Source organism: Ruditapes philippinarum, unplaced genomic scaffold (assembly GCF_026571515.1).
Source record: "Ruditapes philippinarum isolate M1 unplaced genomic scaffold, ASM2657151v2 ctg6563_1_1_1_1, whole genome shotgun sequence".
NCBI lineage: Eukaryota > Metazoa > Mollusca > Bivalvia > Venerida > Veneridae > Ruditapes > Ruditapes philippinarum.
In genome coordinates this window covers 45,199-51,867 of record NW_026858153.1, presented here as the reverse complement: position 1 = coordinate 51,867, position 6,669 = coordinate 45,199, and positions in this window count along the sequence as shown.

Genomic DNA, 6,669 nt, shown 5'->3' with positions numbered 1-6,669 from the left:
ATAATTTATATAAATAATGTATGTACAAATTTCTATATGATATAAAATATGTTCGTAATTTAAAACAATGAGTCATGTAGTAATCATAATATATATGCCTTGTTTTAGAGGAAAATATTTCAGGACTGTGGTTAAAAGCCAAACACCATTTTATGGAGAATTCTCATCATTTAGTATTATGTTAATAACTTTACAATTGATTTTACATGTATGATTTATTCATTAGTTCATTAGATTTTTTTTGTGAAAAAAAAAAACAAATGCTTCTTCAGCATTTTTAAAATTCCTTCTCTGGCCTCAATATGCAAATTTTCTCCCTTGTTTAGAACAATTTAGCAACACTAAAGTGATCTCCCTTCAAGAATTTGTCATTGTAAGGGGAAGTAACCTTGGGTTCAAGTTTGCTATTTGATCTGTACGGATTACTCCCCTTAAATTTTCCTAAAATTATATAACAGTTTATATTCACAAAGTCTATCAGTACATGATGACATTTTTGATATCTATCTTCCAGGAAGTTACCAGACTAAATTTCAGTTACAATAAGCAGGATTTATAGAGAAAATTAACAAAAAAGTGCCCAAGAAATAGGTAATTTACAAAGAACACAACCTTAATAATTTCTTTGGTAAATGATGTCATATACCCATTTGTCCATTTTTCCATGCAGATTAGTCCATTCAATAACTTGTGGGCCCTATCCCCACATTTATAGCAATACTAGGGATATGGCATTAACACTTTACAACAAGGTCAGAAATCCACATGGTTTTAAGCACTGGCTAAAGTGGCAATTCCTTTTCCATGAACTTTTGTAAAAAAAATCCTGTCATTTTCCAGTTGTCACATACCAATTGATCTACTCTGGTGAGCTAAAAAGGGTAGGTCACACCTACAAGGCCTATATGAAGCTACACCACTGGTTTAGAAATATGCAAGACCTCCGATATAGTGAAACGTTATAGGCTGTTTGAGTTTTAGCCTTGTAATAACAGTTTCACAGTCAAATAATACTGCCATGGTCTGCAGTAAAACAACAATTTCACTGGACTGTGTATCAATAGCTCTCCCATTATGTGCCAACTTCTCCACTTCAACCCTAAACCCTGCTGAAACTGGGTAATTTAGCCTTTGCAACATCAGTATAGACCCAGGCCAGCCTTCCAGGGAAAACAATCAATCCTAGGCTTGCCACCAAAAGTGTTGAGTATTTGCCACCATCACAAACTATAGAGCCAGGACAATCTACACATCATCCCCTCTCTATGCTTTTGGCTGACTAAACTTTCATTTTGATATTCCCAAAATTAGTAATGTAAAATTCCAAAATTGAAAGCTAAACTACACCCACCTGATATAAACAACACAGTGCAACTAGTGTAATTTATCATTATCTTTGAAAGAAAACATTTAGTTTATATACATTTATTTTAGTTTGATTGTGTTGGAAGCTATAATCTTATTGAAACACTCTAAAATCTGTCTGTGAAACCAACCAGACTGTACTAAGCATTGAGTGAGAATTTCTTGGTCATGAAAACAACAGCTTGCCCCTAACATGGTCCAAACCTATGATTGTGGCCAGCGATCCTTAAATTGTTTGTCTGAAGTGTTGTCCACTTGGCTTTGCTGCCACCCGAGATAACTTTTAGTTTGGAAAAATAAACCCATTTAAAAAAGTATAGTATTTCTAGTCCAGACACAAAATGTCCAAACTTTGATCTTCAAGGGTGCAAAACCATAACCTTCAGTCTGCACATTGGCTGAGCATGAGTTGTACACATTGACTTGTTGAGGGGAATATTTAAGCCAAGAAAATGCTCCAAGAAGCATAGGATTTAAAAAGTTGACACAAAATTATCTAATATTTTACCTTTTAGGAAAACCTTGTCCTTGAAGAGTCTGCACAGCAGCAGTAAGACTTCTGCACATCACTTTGTTAAGGTAAAACATTTAAGCAATGTTTAAAGAAAATCTTTTAAAAGGTATTAGGGTTTATAAGTGAACTTCTCAGATATTTGACCTTCAAGGGTTACCTTGACATTGAGGCTGCACAGCGGCTGCATAGGTTCTGCCTATTAGAATGAACATTTGAAGTTTGGTAAAAATCCTTGAAGAGTTACAGGATTTATGTGGACATAATGGATGGACCGACAGTTTGAGGGGACAAAGCAATTCCTTTATAGCTTCACCTCCACATTATGTGGTCGGGATATAATCATGCCAAATTATTTCATGGTTTCTACATATTTACATGTAGACAATAGAACCAACAGAATACCACAGATTTAAGAGGGAGGATGCATTTTTAAATTGAGAAAAAACAAAGGGACATAATCATGGGTATTTTTAAGAGTGGATATCTGTGTACTGTCTCCCTTGAACCACTGTTTGCCTCATTTTTTTCAATTACCATGAAAAACTCTTTTCTGAATTAGTCCATTCCCAAAATGATAAATTATCTTCATGTGTGTCATAAAATCTGATCATGCTGCAATCAATAGGTTAAATCTTTTACAGTCATTCATAGCAATGCCTTTGTGAATATGACACTTCCACTTCTATAAAATCTATAAGATTTTTCTTGTGATCTCACAAAACTATAGAAAATTAAACAACACCATGCCAGAGCAATGGAAACATGGTGTGACAGGGGCAATAACATCTGAATGAAAGAAAAATATTGGAACCCTCATATACCATCTAAATGTGAGGTGCCCTGTATAATACCTAGCTTGAGATCCTCAGTGTATTTAAGATTTTTAGTAACCCATTTAAAAATAGAATCATTCTGTAGAGGGCCATATTCTGTAAGGCAGTACACAACAATTTTCTGATAGCTAAAAACCTTCATTTACCTTCTGAATTGAAAGGGTCCTTCAGTAACCATCTGACAGCTAAAAGCTCTTGTTTACCCTCTGAATTCAAAAGGCCTTCAGTAACACTGACAGTTAAAAGCCCTAATCTTCCTAATACTGCCCTCACACATACCTCGCGACCTTACTGCGTCCTTACTGCGACCTTGCTACGACCCAGGACGCAGCACAGTCGCCATGGACGCAGCAGGGACGCAGCGAGGTCGTAGCGAGGAACCCAAGGACGCACAAGGTCGCAGACCGTCGGCGACTATTTTGAACATGCACAAAACAGTCGCAGAAACTCTGCGTTCTTGCTGAGTCCTGGTTAGGTCGCAAGAACGTAGTAGGGTGGTCGTACAGTCGCAGGACAGTCGCCGGACAAACGCAATAGTCGTCGTAGAGTCGCCGTAAGGACGCAGAGAACATAGCACAGTCGCAGCTGGGTCGCCGATGATCGCCGTGGGGTGGCCTTGGGGACGCAATACAGTCGCAGTGGAAACGCCATGGACGTAGAAGGGTCGTATTGAGGACATAGAGAAAACGTACTGCACACAAGACTGCAGATCCCCGGACCGTCTGCGAGAGAAATTTTCTGCGAGAGAAATTTGGAAATTTGAAAGAAAACCAACGATTTTCGAAAGAAAAATGCTATTTTACTAGTTTTCAGGTCGCAGTAAGGTCGTAGTTTATGTGTGAGGGCAGCATTACTCTAAAGACAAAAGGCCAGTTAAAAGTCCTTAACCCTTTCCCCCATGAGCATATTGTGAAAAATGGCCGTTTTCACTGAAAAGCCTCCTGTTACAAGTTCAAACTGCTATGAAACTATGAAAAATGCTTCAATACTAATCAAACTTGGCACCAATGTTGACTGGACCATTGCCTTTGTAACGACATGCTCAGTCTTAAATTTCCTGTTACCATGGCAACGAGGGGACATCTCAAAATTGCCAAAAATCACTATTTTGCCTCGATTTTTTTCATCAAAATTTATTTCAAAGTGCTGTAACTGCTCAAGGGATTGAGATAGAGTCAAAGGCTTTTCAGCGTTGGTTTAACGTTACATTATGATCGACCTGGGGTCATTTTTAGCCTCTCACAAGTCCAAAATTTTCTTGGCGATGAGGGGGACTCCGCCCCCCTTCAAACCCCCCTTACAGAAGGGGGCACATCCCCCTTCTGGCAACCCCCTGATGTATCTTTTGGATGGGGGGCGGCGCCGCAAAAATGCTCAATTTTTTTTCAAACGAAAACTTATGTTGGGGGCCCAAATAGGACATTTTTTCACTATTTGAGGCCTAAAAAAGGGGGGGGGGGTCGAAAGTGCGTTGTTTCGCGTATATATGTGGTAAAGGGTTAATTACCTTCTAAATTCAGAAGGCATTCACTAACCATCTCACAGCTATAGGCCTCATTTAGCCTTTGAATGCTTCAGGCCCCAATTTAAATGCGAAAGGACTTCATTAACCCTGTGAATACTACAGGCACTATCCTCCAATTTCAAGAACTCTTTTAATTCTCTGAATGTGTGTAGCCCTCATTAACATTTTGAATTTTAGAGGCCATCATTATTTATAGTGGCACTCATTGATGATCTAAATTCTTGTGTCCCTCATTAATCATTTAATTATTGTGGATCTCATTAATCACCTGAATTATTCTGGCCCTCAATAATCATTTGAATTTGTGTGGCCCTTATTCATCATTTGTATAATTATGACCTTCATAGAGCTTAAAAATTATTGTGGCCCTCATTATTTGTATTATTGTGGTCCTCATTAATGATTTGAATTCCTGTGGCCCTCATTAATCATTTGAATTTCTGTGGCACTCACTAATAATATTTTGATTATTGTAATCCTCATTAATTATTTGAATTATTGTGGCCCTAATTAATAATTTGTATTATTAAGGCCCTCATTAATCAATTTAATTCCTGTGGTCCTCTTTTTTATCATTTGAATCATTATGACCCTCATAAACCATTTGTATTATTGTGGCCTTCATTAATCATTTTAATTCCAGTGGCCCTAATTTATAATATTTTAATCATTGTGATTCTCGTTAATCATTTTAATTCCTGCGGCTATCATTTGAATTATTCTGACCCTCATAAACCACTTGTATTATTGTGGCCCTCTTAAATTATTTAAAATCTTGTGGCCCTCATATTAAGGTGGCTCTCTTTTATCATTTAAATTATTCTGACACTCATTAATCATTTGTATTATTGTGGACATCCTTAATCAATTCAATAATTCTGACCCTCATAGATCATAAAATTATATTGACCTTCATTAATCGTCTAAATACATGTATATACGAGCGTATGTGCCTTTCATTGATATTTTATGTTAACTTATATGAAAATCCTTCAGCAAGCTAAAATGCTCTCATTTTTCACACCAAGGAATGGCCTTGAACTTTGAGTCACAGTTCTGGATCTTGAAGCCAACCCTCTGAGTTAAGGTTATAATTTTTCCAAGTTTTTTAAGAATCAACTCTCTGGCTAAGACTGCCCAGACAAAATCATGTCTTCTCAAGTCTTCACTGTCCGCAATCTGGAATAAACCTTGCGAAGGACATCATTTTCAAACTCAGGTTTTATTTATAAATCACACTTGGCCAGTGAACTTAGAGTGAGGCGTCTAGGTGCGGGGAATCATTTTAAATATACAGCATCTTTTAGCATTAATTATTCCAGACTATTTTTAGTTAAAAAAAAAACATAGGACATTCACTGCACTACTTTATTAATCTATGATACAATGAGCAAATTTTTTTTATTAATATTCCTTGCCATATGATACAAATCAGTTGAAAGTTATACAATATGGATTTCTATGAAAAATTAACAAACAAAACATTTTTTCAATATCCGCCTTACAAACTTATCAAGGAGGATAATTATGTAAATGGTGTATAACAGGAAGTGCATGATGGCCTTAAAATGCTCACCTATACTCCATTGTACAAGTTAAAAGAAACATATAGAGATGCGGTCATATGGCGACCTTCCAGCTTTACCCAAGTAGAACCACAGACATTCAGTAAGCTAGCTGGATAGCTTCCTCACATGAAACAATCAAAAGTCCCTGTCAGAATTCGAACCCACAGCAGTGAGAGGCAAGTGGTTTTTAACCTCTCGGCCATGGACGCCCCCCAACTTGACTGAATAATAGCAATTAATGGTGTGTATAAATGTAACAGAATTCTAAAAATGTTATTTTTTCACTTTATATACACGTAACTCTGTAGATCCCCAAAAATTTGAGTTTAAGTATCTAGTTGCATAAATTAACATACTGACATCTATTTATAGAAAGGTTAAAGGTTAATGATGAGTGTTGAAGCTATTGGTGGGAATAAAGTTAAATTGGGAAGCCTGGCACTGATAGAATATCTTGATTAATATCATAACAAAGAATACTGCAGAATTTTTATTATTCATTAGACTATTTCATTCAGTCTGCTGTAAAAATATTTAGCATTGCATTATTAATTTTGCATTTTTTATCTTTTCCAAACCACAAACAATCAACAAATTTAAGAACCAAGGGATATGTTCTTCAGACAAAACCATGAAATCTTAGGCCCATGAACTGAATTCACAGCATCACAGTATAGTATATCAATAGAAAGAATAATGTTTTCTATATTTGAGATAAAGTGTATAGTAAATGTGCTAAATCTTTTAGAAATAGCAGTGAAAATTTTGTTAGGACTTGTTATAAATTGATACATCCAGTAGGTTTTGCAGGAAAATAAATTTTCCATAAACATTACAAATGCTGACATGTTCTTTTTTCATTTA